At 43.0% G+C, this 15213-nt stretch overlaps 2 long non-coding RNA genes across 3 annotated transcripts; one reads left to right on the top strand and one right to left on the bottom strand.

The window, feature by feature from the left end:
* Positions 1-1204: 1204 nt before the first annotated feature.
* LOC139071733 (uncharacterized) lies at positions 1205-10390 on the bottom strand. The gene is made up of 3 exons (XR_011521553.1): positions 10274-10390; positions 1823-1970; positions 1205-1469 (listed from the first exon to the last, which is right to left on the bottom strand). It is a non-coding gene; the product is annotated as an uncharacterized lncRNA (long non-coding RNA).
* LOC129156345 (uncharacterized) lies at positions 9484-15108 on the top strand. 2 transcript variants are annotated; one of them, XR_011521546.1, is made up of 5 exons: positions 9484-11442; positions 11627-11720; positions 11841-13249; positions 13714-14818; positions 14972-15108. It is a non-coding gene; the product is annotated as an uncharacterized lncRNA (long non-coding RNA). The 2 variants fall into 2 exon arrangements; XR_011521545.1 differs by having other exon boundaries at positions 13714-15095.
* The last annotated feature ends 105 nt before the right edge of the window (positions 15109-15213 follow it).

Genomic DNA, 15213 nt, shown 5'->3' with positions numbered 1-15213 from the left:
CACGATCAGATCCGGCCTTCTCAATATTGACTGAATGCTACATAATCTTTTGATTAAACATAGACCAAGCAAGTTGGTGTATGAATTTATATCTATTATATTCATATATCCATATATAATCTCATTCGTCAATTCGTTTGATCTTCTTAGGAATTAAAATATAAGCTGATAGCAACAGCCTTTAATTCCTATGTTTAGGTCAGTAACCCTACAGTAACATTGAATCATCTCTGGTTTCAAAGGTAAGTTCAGGTGAGTACGAAGATGGAAAATCTTCATATGAGAAGTCAAGTGTGGATGAAGCTCATCCAAGCACGCCCTCTAGGGTCTCGTACGACCCACCCTTGCATCATCAGTGGAAAAATAAGGGATTAAAGATAAATTATCAGTGACAGCAGAAAATAATTCAGGAGTAAATAAAAGTGGAAGCTCGGTCACAGGAGCCAAAACTCGGAGTTCTCTGGTTTCTGGCAGAGATACAGAATCCTCACAAGCAACTAACTCTGAAGCGTCGTCAGTCACATCTGGAAAATACCTGAAGGGAATGAACAAGAGGGGGGGGGGGGGGGGGGTGTGTTTTAGAAGAAAATGAGCTTTTTTTCACTTAGGAAGTAAAAACAATAAAATCTCTAGTAGAAAGTAGATGTACACATACTCTATATGTCTATAAGTTTAGGCCCACTTGGTGACTTAGAATCGAGAAGCTGCTTAGATTTCACAAGCAAGTAGAAAAAATAGAAGCAAGAACAACAACAACAAAATATTTTTGTAAAGTTTATGTTTTTCTATCAAATAAAATGAAATAGAATACAAATATATATATATATAATATACACACAAAAAATAAAATAAAATAAATAAATAAAATGACACAAAAAAAGCCAAAAAAACAAACAAAAACCCATCCCTCCCGCAGAATCGCCACCTTATCGTGGTGGGAGGGTTTGAGGACCTCCATCGTCCTGGAAGCTGTGTAGTCTGGTTCATTAGCCCCTGTTAGGGTCTCCATGGCAACATGGTCTCGGGTAGGCGGTCGGACTAAGCACGATTCAAACACCTGAAGATTAGACCTCCTCTATGTGGATGGTGAGATCGAGGTCTTCCATGTAGAGGAGGTGCTATCCATGACCAGTCTTGTTGATTATCTGGTGGACGGGGATCTGACCTCTGCAGAACAGCAGTGGGGACAGGGCGTCTGCTTGGTATTAGCCAAGTCAGTTAGCCATTCAGAGTGAGTCCCATCCTTTAGCAGCTGCTTCATTTGTGCTGCCAGGCACTCATGGAGTGCAGTGAGCTTCTTAAGCCAGTAGGCGTGGATCATGTTAGGTCCTGGAGCTGTCCAGTTCTTCAGACCTGAGGCTCTTTGTTGGATGTCTGCCACAGTGATGGATACTGGGTTCTGCTCAGGGAGGTGGCTGTGGTCTTCTCTAGAGAGACTAGCCCCTTTGCATCACTGTTCAGTCTCCAGACTTAGTGAACACAAACGGTCAGAACACACACACATGGTCAGAACACACACACACACACACACACACACACACACACACACACACACACACACACACACACACACACACACACACACACACACACACGTATGGTCAGAACACACACACACACACTGTAATCTTTCCAGTTCCTATTTTAAAGCGGGTTAAATCTTTCTTCAGAGGCCAACAACAAAAATAAAAAACAGTAATTCTCTTAAATGAAAATATAAAATCTCACCTATTAACTTTCATGCTTTGGAGCAGAAAAAGTGCATAAAACCCACAATATTTCAAGCTCAGTTTGCTCCACTCTGATTTACTGTGATGCTCACCTGTTCAAACCAGACACCTGCATCTCTGGGGTTGGGAGGAGGGTCCTTCAAGACTGTTGGAAACCCATTTCAGGTGACTGCCTCTAGAAACTCATCAAGAGAATGCCAAGAGCGTGCAAAGCAGTAATCAGAGCAAAGGGTGACTTTTCTGAAGAAAATGGAAAATAAAACACATTTTCAGTTATTTCACCTTTAAACTCCACATCATAGGTTTGATGCCTTCAGTGAGAATCTCCCAATGTAAACGGTCAAGATAATAAAGACAGCACATTGAATAAGAAGGCATGTCCAAACCTTTGGCTTGTACTGAATAAAACAAAGTTTACAAAATAAATATTTGTATTTTTCATTTAACAGATAAAAGAGAAGCAGCAATTCCAGCCAATCTGACATTAATCAGATGTATTTGTTAAATAAGCAGCAATAACATATAATTTTTTCTTATTCTGTCAGTATAATAATGACAGTAACAGATGTTTTGAGAGACAGTTCGACTTGTTTTTGTTGGCATCGAGCCGCTCTGAACATAAACCAGCCACCAGTATGGTACCGTTTCCTCGTGTAAAACTGGGTTTCTCATCTTGGGTTCTGAGGTTCTGATCGGAATCTTTGATCCAGTTGACTTCCTGATCACCGGTTCCTCTGTGTTTCTGGTCCTGTTTTAACATCAGGTCGTGTCCTCTGCAGGAGCAGCAGGGGGCTGTGTCCATTTCTGACGTTTAACTACGTAGAACCCAATCAGAACCACAGAAACCACCAAAGTCACAGCGACCACGACCCAGATTCAGAGCAAAACGCCCTCCGGCACTGTGGAGACATTCAGTGTTCCGTTCTTAGAAACCTGTTCGGCTACTGGAGTCATGCTGGAGTCGTGTTTGAGGTCAGGGCTGGAGTGGGACTTATTTTCAGCTCTGGAGTTTCAGGGTTCAGACCGGTGTTCTCCGTCTGAGAGGAGGGCCAAGATGGCAGCGTGACGAGGCGGATTCTTACGAGCTCTCAACACTAGATGATAAAAAGTCATATCTTCAGTGCCTTTTTGACGTTTATCCTGCTTCCAAGCTTCTTTGAAGATTAGTGTGGTTTGTGTTCAAGGCACTATAAGGAACAAGAACATGTCAAAATCTGTTCAGGAGAGGTTACGCACCTCGAGCTAACAAATAGTGGCTAGCGTGCTAGCTAGCAACCAAACTATCTGAAAACAAAAACGGACAAACAGCAGATGGCAGAGGACTTTCTTCCACTACCAATAACACCATCCAAACCTAGCCTACCCTAACCCTACCTACTACATCACTAAAGTCAGTCGATTGCAAGTTTTTAGGAACCATGACTTGATCTGGACTGGGGCAACCTACATAAACCCTAAATAAATGCATGAGAGGATTTCTGAAGAACGAAGCTCATTTTCCTCTGAACACAAGTTATGGAAGTGCTTGTCCATCGTTTGTGTTAGAGGCGCCGTTCCCTCTCGGCTGCCTGATTGCAGGGGCGGGCCCCTCCCAAGCCCTGGCCGGGGGCTCACTGCCCTGAAGCTCCACCCCTGACGTGAAGAAGGAAAGTCTGCCTACTTTGTTGACAGTCGAGATTTCGTGAACGGAGCCGAAATTCACATATAAACTTTAAATCACACCAAGAATCTCAAGTCTTCTCAAACCCCAGATGGTATTCTTTGTTTTCCTACAAGATTTACCGACAAAAAATAAAGAAGTAAAATATACGTATGCAAAAAAAGAGGGAATGGAGAAGGGGAAGAAAGGATGAAGGGTAGTAAAGAAAGGAAGAAAAAACAGAAAGATAGCTAAAGGTTCATTATTGTTGTTTTCTGATACACATTACTGCTAGCTTCACAAATTTATCTCTGTTGTTAACTAAATGTTTATTGTTAGATAGATAAAGATTTGTTTTGAAATACACTCTAGTCAAGGTCGTGGTTCAGTTTATGGTGGTTTGGCGCCATCATGTGGACAAATAATGACATTGCGGTTATTTTATAATTATTTGTTGCTTTATTTTGCAGTTTACTTGCAAAATCTAAACAATTAAGATGTAAGAAATTTTTTATTGACTGTTTACCTACTTTATAAGTCTTAATGCATGTTTTTTTGTGTTTTTTGTTTAGAAACTAACCTTATATTTGACTCCTAAAACAAATTTATCCTTGCAAAAAAACCACAATTCCAGAAATCATCAACAGTAATAAAACAACCCAGTGTGATTTATCTGGAGAGTGTAGACGACCAAAATGAGACAATTCTGAAGAAATACAAACCATAAATGTGAGACAAAGGCCTCAACAAAAAAAGAAGTCTGCATCCAAAGAGGTACAACAATTATTCATGATGAGACATAAAATAAATTAAAACGTCTGAAAATATAAGACAATTATGATGCATAGCCTAAATTAGCAAATGCTGCATGCAGAATCGTAGGGAAACAATAAATTGTGATTATCTTATTTAAAACAGATGAAAAATGACAAAACAGACTAAATATGGGACACAGATGCACGCAGACATGCATAAATCAAAAAAGTTGTCACTAAATGAACCCAACTTAGTTCAAAATAAGCTGAAAAATGATCAAAATCACACAGAAACAATCGTTAAAGGACCAAAAACGAGCTCAAATTGTGGAGCAATTATGCCTAAAAGCCACACAATACCCAGCTGGAGGCTGAATGAAACTGTGGCCTTGAATCAGAGTCTTTTCAAAAATGTCAGAGGCCTTTCAAGGACTTCTCTGGTTCTCAAAGACGTCCCATGAATATAATCTATTATAAAACACACGATTCACTAATTATGTGTTTGCAAGGCTGAAACTCTGTGGATTAAAATTGAAGTTGAGGCATCATGTTTGCAGGTAATATCATTTTAATACATTAACCCTGAACTAAATCCAACATGTGGACTCGAGCTGACACGTCATTTTCAGCAGTAAGACTCAACTTTAAGATGATCTGAATCGTCTCTTAGCTATGGCTGCCAGGGGGAACTCACCTGAAACTCAAGCCTGTTCAGATCTTCTCTTTTTCATTGTTTAGCTTCATCTGTTAGCCAGTAAGTCATTTCAAATGACATTAGAGCAAATGTGTTCAGTCAGAAGATCTGCAAATGTTATTTATGGAGGCCAGGTAAAAAAGATTATTTAGGATTTGATCATGGTTCAGTTGAAAGTGATTTAACACCATCCTGTGGACCTTAAACCCCATTGCATTAAATTTGATACTGGAAGCCATGTGGGGTAATCTTAAACCATAAGAACAGTTTTTACCTCTAAATGTTAATTTTTGAGAAATGAAATGAATATTTTACTCCAAAAATAAAGAAAATACTAATTTTAACAGAAGAATTGGGATTTGTTTATAAATAAAACAGAAAAGCTTTAGGTAAAAATGACTGACTGGTAACAGTCTGATTATTATATGACCACCTGTTGATGTTTATGTTTGTTTATGTTTATGTATTAAGCAGATGCTTTGGTCCAAAGCGACTTACAAGTGATAATCGACATATTGCCGTTGAGGCTAACAACAACAATAACAACAACAACATTGACATCAGTCATGGAGAGGAGGGAACAAAGGAGTGGATGGTAGAGAGGGGGGACGGGTGCAGGCAAGGTGCTAGTTAGATACTCTCTGAAGAGCAGGGTCTTCAGGAGTTTCTTGAAAATTGAAAAGGAAGCCCCTGTTCTGGTAGAGCTTGGAAGGTCATTCCACATTTGTGGAACGATGGATGAGAAGAGTCTGGATTGTCCTGAGCGTGGTGTAGGCACTGCTAGCCGACGATCCTGTGATGACCGGAGCGGCCGGGCCAAGACGTAAGCCTTTGCAAGAGGATTCAGGTAGATGGGAGCCGTACCGTCTCGGACTTTGTATGCTAGTGTTAGCAATTTGAATTTGATGCGTGCTGCTAGCGGCAGCCAGTGGAGCTTAATGAACAGAGGGGTGACGTGTGCTCTTTTTGGCTGATTGAAGACCAGACGCGCCGCTGCGTTCTGGACCATTTGAAGAGGTCTCACAGTACAGGCTGGAAGACCAGTTAGAAGGGCATTGCAGTAATCGAGGCGGGAGATGACAGTAGATTGCACCAGGAGCTGGGTGGCATGTTGTGTTAGGTATGGTCTGATCTTTCTTATGTTATACAGCACAAAGCGGCATGAACGAGCAACAGAGGCAACATGATCTTTAAAGGTCAGGTGTTCATCAATCACAACACCCAGATTTCGAACTGCCTTTGAAGGAGCCAGAGATAGGAAGTAGAGCCCTGCACTGAAGCCCTAGGCCCTCGGGTCGGCCCGGCCCGACGGCCCGACGGCCGGGCTTCGGGCCAACGACTGTGTGATTACCTCGGACACGGGCCGGGCCGGGTGCCTTTATTTTTAATCGAATTCATTAAAAAAATTGAAAAAAAAAAATTGAAACACTTAAACCAGGGGTCGGCAACCTGTTCCTATCAAAGAGCCATTATTACCCATTTCCCACAGTAAAGAAAACACTGGGAGCCACAGCAGCCGCGGCGTTGTGGGCAGGGCCTACCCTCAGACAGCAGAGCGCTGCTCACAACAGGTGACAGCAGCCAGTACCGGTCGCTCGTGTTCGTCAAAGTTATCTTTCATAAGACGATAATAAAACGATTTATATAAAATGGATCCAGAAGCTGTAGCCCGTCTCTGCCGACAATATTTTGATATTTTTCACCCTGTTGGTGGTTTTACTGAGCAGGTGCCACGTTTGTCATACGTTTCTTTTTAAAACATGTTTAGACTGTTCAGAATACAAATCCAGGCTCTGTCACGTTTGATTGTTGTAATTAAACTTTGTGGGTGGGGAAGGTCAGAAAAGGATCCGATCATTTTGTTTTTCCCTCATTTACAGTGACGGAGATAACGGCGCAGTGCGCCTGGCTCTGGTGTTAATCAAGTTTAATTTTATCTATTTTCACAAGAAAACAGAACAGGTAAAAGCAGGGCTTGTGTTGACCGGACAGTTCCCATATTTGACCGTTTATTTTGACGGAGAAAGAATAGAAAGAATTACCCCGACGCATGCAGATGAACTGACATTTTATTCTACGCACATCGCAGATGTAGCTAAATCGCTCAAGAAAAGATTCCCATCTGAACATCTGAGCTGGACACTGCTCAGCGCAGCTCACTGTCAGCGTGTACTACATAAGGTATACAGCGAGCTGAAGATGTGGAGAGGGGCTTGGAGCGCGTCGCAGAACCAGAGAGCATGCAGGAAGATTCCTCCGACTGAATTCAGTCGGAGGAATCTTCCCGCTGATCTGAATCTGATGCGGCTCTCTGTGCTAGTAAAATAATGAATGGATATTTAAATAAAATGCTTTATATTTTACTGAATTAATTTTATATCTGTATGTCAGTTCTATGTAAAGATTGTCTGCGTAAACCTGAACAGGCCCAACCCAGTCTTACTGTGAGACCGGGTTGATGGGTCACGCTTGTGCAAAATCAGAGGCGCTTCCTGAGCTGAAGAGGATGTGAGATTCTGGGATTCTCCTCAGATGGCTCCTGGATGCGTCGCCACATTGGAGACAGGAACAAGCACTATTCAGCCAAAGTTTCATAATCAGGGAACATTTTCTAAGTGACAAGTCTCTCTGAGAGACAGGGTTTGGAAAATACTCGCTTCAGTGGGAGGAACCTTCCCGCATGCGCTCTGGTTCTGCAACTCGCTCCAAGCCAATCTCCACAACTTCAGCTCGCTGTGCACATATGCGCTGACAGCGAGCTGCGCTGAGCAGTGTGCAGCTCAGATGTTCAGATGGGAATCTTTTCTTGGGTGATTTAGCAACATCTGCGATGTGCGTGGAATGAAATGTCAGTTCGTCTGCATGCGTCGGGGTAATTCTTCCTATTCTTTCTCCGTCAAAATAAACGATCAAATACGGGAACTATCTGGTCAACACAACACAAGCCCTGCTTTTAACTGTTTTGTTTTCTTGTTAAAATTGTTGGAAAGAGATAAAATTTAACTTGATTACCACCAGAGCCAGTGCGCCATCATCTCCGTGACGGTAAATGAGGGAAAAACAAATTGATCGGATCCTGCACGTCTTTTAACACATTGGTCAGGATTGACACACTTTGTTTTCATTTAGTTGGTTAAAAAAAAGTCGGGCTCGGGCTCGGGTCGGGCTAGAGAATCCTGAAAACCTTTTTGGGCCAGGTCGGGCTGGGGCTCCACCCCCTCGGGCCGGGCCGGACACGGGCTCAGATTTTAGGCCCGTGCAGGGCTCTAATAGGAAGTCATTTTGGTTGCGATATTATGCTGTATGGATGGTTTTGCTGGGATGACAAGTAGTTCAGTTTTAGAGAGGTTGAGTTGGAGATGGTGGGATTTCATCCATTTTGTTATGTCAGAGAGACAGTTTGACACTCATGCAGAGACAGTGTGGTCGTCCGGTGGAAATGACACATAGACCTGGGTGTCGTCTGCATAGCAGTGGTAGGAGAAGCCATGTGATCGAATGATCTCACCCAGTGAGGTGGTGTATGTGGCAAAGAGAAGAGGTCCTAGTACAGAGCCCTGGGGGGCCCCTTTGGCAAGATGGTGCATGGTAGAGGATTGTCCAAGCCAAGATACACTGAATGATCGTCCTGTGAGGTACGATTCAAACCAGGCATGTGCTTACTCTGTGATGCCCATGCTAGAGAGTGTGGACAAAAGGAAGCCATGGTTGACAGTGTCAAATGCAGCCGATAAGTCGAGCAGGATAAACACTGAGGATTTGCCTGTCCCTCTAGCTTCTTTTAAGGATTCAGTCACTGCTAACAGAGCGGTTTCAGTGGAGTGGCCCTGTTTGAACCCAGACTGGTAAGGGTCAAGCAGACAGTTTTGTGAGAGGTATTCTGTGATCTGCTTGAAAGCCACCCTTTCAATGATTTTGGACAGAAAAGGGAGGAGAGAGATAGGTCGGTAGTTCTCCACGTGATTTGGAGGAAGAGATGTTTTTTTTGGCAGCGGTTTAACCTGAGCATGTTTGAGAGAGGTGGGAAATGTACCGGATGTCAGTGAAGTGTTGATCACGTTTGACTGCTGCGGCTACTGTAGGAGCAATAGCTTGGAGCAGCTTAGTCGGAATGGGGTCAAGTGGGCATGTAGTAGGGCGGCTGCACGTGAGAAGCTTGGACACACAATTCTCAGTGAGAGGGGAAAAAGAGGAAAATGAAGCAGTAGGGCCTGAGATGGTTGGGCTAGAAGGAGTTTGTGGTTGCGAATGTTCAGGAGTGTCCAGTTGAGTAAACTGTTTGCTTATAGCTGCCACTTTGTCAGTGAAAAATGAGGCAAAGGTATCAGCTGATAGAATGTTGGTAGGAGGTGGAGATGGAGGGTTGAGCAGAGTTTTGAATGTTGAAAAAAGTTTCTGAGTCAATAGAGCTGAGAATTTTGTCAGTGTAGAAAGCTTTCTTTGCATCAGTGATGCTGGCAGAGAATGAGGACAGTAATTCCTGAAATTTCAATTGATGACCAGGATCTTTTGTTTTGCGCCATTTCCGTTCCGCAGCTCTAAGATTGGTGCGTAGAGACCGGAGGGTATCATTTAGCCAAGAGTGCGACTGAGAGGATCTAGCAGGTCTAGTGGCTAAAGGGCACACGTTGTTAAGACAAGAGCAGAGTGTGGAGCAGTGACTAGGTGGCTTCATTCACTTCATAAGCAGAGAATGTGCTGGGAGATGGAAGAGTGGAGGCAACAAGAGAGGAGAAGTAGTTGGGTGCCAGATTGCGGAGGTTGCGGCGGAATGAGACCATTGGGGAGGAAGCAGTGGACCTCCCTTGTAGAGTCGTGCTGAAATGGATGAAGTAATGATCCGAAAGATGCAGCGGTGTGACAGAGATTGTGTCTATGGCATTGATGTGTCTGATTTAATAACTTATTAAAACTTTGCTTTAGAAAAATATTCATTATACAATTATCATTTAATTGAATAACTAGAAAATAATCTCAAATGTCTGGTAACCTGTTAGAGGTGCGCAGAAGAGCATCCAGCTGCAACACTGAGAAATAAAGTTAAAATAAAACCCTGACTTATTTTCAGATGGAAACACTATTTTATGAAAACACAACTTGTGATTGACCTTACTTGTAATTTCCCAAACACGAAAACTCATCAGTGAACATTTACTAAAGAAGTACATCCTCGTTTTCTCCTACACTTTCCATTTTCCTTCTCTACAGATTTTTTTCTTTCACATTTGTCCAGATGATTCCTCATGATCGTTCATGTAAATGAAAATAAAGATAACTGTTGTCAGGTTGAATTGCACCGTGGATCTGGTGGGAGAGTCTGCCCCCCTGGCTTTACCGTGAGGTCCGGACCGAACCGGACAGAGCCAACATCTGGACCTCTTTAATAGAGCAGGTCTTTGTAATCCTTTCCATTATTCATTCTCATAATATTCCCTCAGTGAGTGAGTGATCCTACCTGCTGATGCTGCTGGGTCTTGCTGCTGACTCCGGAAATAGCACGTTTTAGTGAAAAATGCCCATTTTGCACATTTAGTGGCGTCTGTTTCTAGAGTTTTCCTCCTGAGTCCTGCTTCTCCCACCCAGAGTCACCTGAAGTGTTCCGTCTGGAAGCGCCTGCAGAAAAAAGGCAGAGGCGGCCCGGGGACAGCGCGGTCTGATCAAAGCCATGACTGAACCCTAACCCCAACAGAAAAAGAGAAGAAGACAAGAACTGACGAGTTATAAAAAATATGTTTTTGTTTTTGTACCTGACATGAGAGGCCCTTTCAGCAGGTAGGCAGTCTTAGGGATCAGCCCAGTGGCATGACGACTGAGCACCGGTCCAAAACAAACAAACAAACAAACACACAAACAAACAAAAACAACACCGCGCCTTGCGGTCCAGACCCCGATTAGCCACTCCGGGCCTATTTGAGGTTATCAGTAGTAAACTCTACAGTAAATAAATGTCTGACCAAGGGACTTGTTAACAAAATCAGAATAATTAAAATAACAATAACTGACATTTTCATACCTGCTTTGTCAGGCTTATGTTGAATAAACAAATGCACATTTTATTAGCCTAAACAACCCACTTTAATTTTTACACCCACTTTATGCTCACGAGGAAGTTATAAGATCTAATTAAAAAAGCAAAATTAATTTTGTTTATTCTAATAATCTACAAGGTAATAATGCTCTATAGTAACGTGTACATGGAACCAGCAGTCATTCCGTTGTTTAAGGTAAAAAAATCCATGAAACAATCTGAGATTACCACGTGATTCCTTAAGGTTTGTAAAGGAATTGGAGTCACCTGTATGATCTCACAAACGCTGAAGACCCACGTGATGCTGCCTGATTAGCTTAGTGGCTGTGTCTCAATTCAGGGTCTGCATCCTACGTCGGCCGGATTCGTCGGCCGGTTACGTCACAGCGCCGCGACTAGGCCTGTCCCAATTCGAAGACTCCTTCAAATGCGGTCGACGAATGCGGCCTTCTTTTCGCCTGAATGAAGGATGGGTCCGGTGTATCCTTCAACAGGTAGCATTTCCCAAGATGCCTTGTGGGCCGGCCAGCAGAAAAACTTAAAAACAATGGCGGACAGTGAAGCGGGAGCTGTCGGAGAGGATTGCGCATATAAATGTCAGTATAAACTTGAAAACTGTTAGGTTAATGACTTTTTGTGATACATGAACGTTATTTTAGTTAGAAATGTTACAGTAAAAGTGCTTGTATTGCGGTCTCGGCTCGTATGTTCGGCCGCGCTCGGTGTCGTATTTCTCCCGCTACGTTTTCCCCCTGATTTTAATAGAAGTTTGTATTTTAGGAACAAAAGAGAAAACCAGGGAATTTATTAAGCTTAGGGCGGAGATGGACCACATGATCACCGGAGCAAAGTATTCGGCGGCTGTGGCATGGAGGTACAATAACATCTCATATTTTAAAAACTCGTTTGAGTTTATTTTTTCTGCGAAAACATGAAAGGAATAACCCGTTGTCCTCTTTTCTCTTCCTGTTTCTTTTCTTACATGTTTGTTAAGACTATTCTGGAGAAAATGGGCATCCAGGGGAAGGTGCCAGCGATGACCAGCTTCTGGATCTGATCAGGGAGAACATGAGGCTGCAGAGGGAGGCAGAGGGCCCAGGAGAGAAGGAATAACTTTGACAGCTTTTTACTTTGCTAGAAAAAAATGGTTAATAAAGATTAAACATGTACATATAAAAGAAATATCTAAAAAAAATCAGTTCTGCATTAAACTCTTGAATTTTATTTTTGTTTACAAATGAGAATTGTTCAATATTACAGGGTATCCGCTGGGTCTTAAAGTCTTAAAAGGTGATAAATGGGTTTTGGTCAAATTAAGACCCTTAGAAAGTATTAAAAACTATTATCACATCTTTGCTCAGGCTCAGCTTGTCTAAAGTATTTTCTCTGAATTAGTTCTCCAACAGTCAAGGAAATGATTAACCCCCAGAGACCCACGGTTTTAACATTACAACATCAGATTTAAGTCTACAAGAATAAACGTTCCCCATTTTTTCTTTTTAAAACTACATTTACATTGCTAATAGGTCCTATTGTTCAGTTCTGCAACACTATTGACTGTTAAAATGTGTAAATAGGCCCGTTTATCTGGCCTAGAACAACATGTGAAAGGTTAAATAAAGATTTTGCAGTTGTTTTCTAAATTTGGGTCTCTGGGGGTTAAAAAGCTAAATAAAACGTCAAGCTCCATCGTTTAAAGTTCCTTCTCCCTTCTGCCCAGCGGTTCCACGGTTGCTAGGCGACGGAACGTTCGCGGAGGGAGTTCATGAAGGCTAGGCCTGTCCAAATTCACAGCCGTTAACATCCGGTCTACCCGGCCGACGGAGGACGCAGCCCACGTCGGCCGAGTGGGCTGCGTCCTTCGAAGGATGCAGACCCTGAATTGAGAGCCCCCGCCACAATGCCGCTCTAAAAATGGTCCCATCCCGGAAGTAAGAAAAATTGCAGTTCCACCCTCATCCGCTGGGGGCTGGTGCCAGAAGCGAGCAAATCCTCTTTGACTCCCATGTTAAAAATGCCGATTTCACAGCAGAAATAAACATGTTTACAGCCTGGTGCCAAAACATGTTTTTTGTCTAAATTATCTAGTTTATACTCATGACAACTCTGAGGGGGGTGAATTTTTTTCTCACTCTTCTGTATTGAAAGCCTAAAATTCTGTATAATTAATGAGCATCCGACACACGTGACCGCCGCCTCAGACCCACGTGACCACAGAGCTAGCTCCGTGGAAAGGCCTCAGTACAGCCTCGGCCCCTCCTGGAAGCTGTTTCGGGATTTTGAGTCTCTGTGCTTGTGAATTCTGTTTTGGATATTATTGGTGCAATTGTTGGACAAAATGACTTGCTGTGGTATTAATTGCACTAATAGAGCGTCCAAGGAGTCTCCACTTCATTTTTTTCGGTAAGTTAAAATCTATATTCGTATTTTATGTCACTGCCACCTTTAAACTAGCAGAGTTTACCGAAGTAGCTAGCTAACTATCAGTTTAACATGTAGCATGTACTGTTTAACCATGAAATTTAAATGTAAAATACGGTAAAATAATTAATAGGGCATATTTAGATGGGTAATATGGTAAAAGATCAAAATGGGTTGAAATATGACGGAGCGCAAAGAGGGAGACTTCTGTGTCCATTCTTCCACCCGGTAATCCCCAGCGGTCAGGCCGGGCAGCCTGGACGATCCGGCGCCTACTTGCTGCGCCTAGCTGCTGCGCGGTCTGACCGCTTGTGGAGTTTTTCATGTCTGACTTTAACCGCATCTAATACTGTATTACGGCGTGAGCGCAACAGCGACAACTTAATATCGATGTGTAAGCAGCCTGAGTGGTAGGGTGTTTTCATCTGAACCCTTAAAATCTCCAGCAGGCTTGGAGTGACACCTGTGTCCATTCTTCCATCCGGTAATCCCCAGCGGTCAGGCCAGGCAGCCTGACCTGTGCGGCGGCTAGTTTCTGCGCGGGCTGACCGCTCGTGGAGCTCTCAGAGACAGATCTGACCGGAGAAATACTGCAGCTCGGTGAGAAGTCTATAGGGCATACAGCGTTTCCCTTAAATCCCACCGCCACGCCGACAAGATCCCAAGTTTCTTTGTTTTTGTTTGCGCTGTTTACCGAAGAAGCAGCGGGAACTAATATGTTGTCGCTTGTGATCACAGCCGGCGGGTAGCAAGTATGTACAGTCTATGATTTTACCGCTCCCTCCTGCAGTCTTCCCCTATTAAAATTTAAAATGTGTAACTTCATGTATTGGGATGAATGACTGATATTCATGTTAAACTCAAACGTTAGGTATTTAGGGGGAAAAAACAAAATAATAAACATTATACAGATGTCAAATAAATCAAACTGTAATTAAACTATATATTTTCAAAATCTCGATTCTGGATAAAATCCAACAACATATGCTTTATAAATAAACACTACACATGGCTTTTACACACACACACACACACACACACGTTACATTGTGATTTCTTAGTAAATATTCTATTTGGTGAGAGATAAACTTTATTGTATTTATCCTAGTGAATCTATAATTAAACGGGTAAACTAGCAGTAGTACATCCAACATCAAAGAAAGTAAAATGTTATTATCAGGAGAGGGAGAATGATTAAGTGGTTAGCAGCAGTGTGCTAGATGATGGCCCCCTCCATGAGGCCACCACAGCTCAGCAGAACATCGTTGTAGCTTCTTCTGGGGAGAAAAACACTTAGAGAAAAAATAAAGTTAACAGCTGAAATAGCAGGAAATAATACAGTTAAAGAGCAGATTGTAGAAGAAAGAAACCCCTGGGTTAAACTGGTCTGTCTACTGCATAATGCTGAACTCTAACATGTGTCCTCAGGGAAGGACCTGATTGGTGTCCAGAACCTGCTGAAGAAGCACGAGGCTCTGCAGGCTGAGATCACAGGTCATGAACCTCGCATCAAGGCTGTCACCCAGAAAGGAGAGACCATAATGGAGGAAGGTAGAGCAGGTCTGGTCCTGACATGTTTCTGAGGTGTCTGCAGGTTCTGGCTCACTTTGTTTGGGTCCAGGTCACTTCGCTGGTTCAGAACCCTCGGCCCGTCAGAACATTCTTATCCACCACGTTCTAACACCAGACCTGTTAACCCGACAGCAACAAGTGGCTCCAACTGACGATGAGACCGGGAAGGAGCTGGTTCTGGCTCTGTACGACTACCAGGAGAAGAGTCCTGGAGAGGTCACCATGAAGAAGGGCGACATCCTCACGCTGCTCAACAGCACCAACAAGGTTCGTGTGCCCTTCACAGCCGAGGAACGACCTCCAGCTCAGAGCGAACATCTCCACACCTGCTTTGTGTTTGTGTGACTTTAGGTTGTTTTACTTGAACTCGCGTC

This window comes from Nothobranchius furzeri, chromosome 9 (genome assembly GCF_043380555.1).
Source record: "Nothobranchius furzeri strain GRZ-AD chromosome 9, NfurGRZ-RIMD1, whole genome shotgun sequence".
NCBI lineage: Eukaryota > Metazoa > Chordata > Actinopteri > Cyprinodontiformes > Nothobranchiidae > Nothobranchius > Nothobranchius furzeri.
This window is presented reverse-complemented; position numbering and strand designations above follow the sequence as displayed.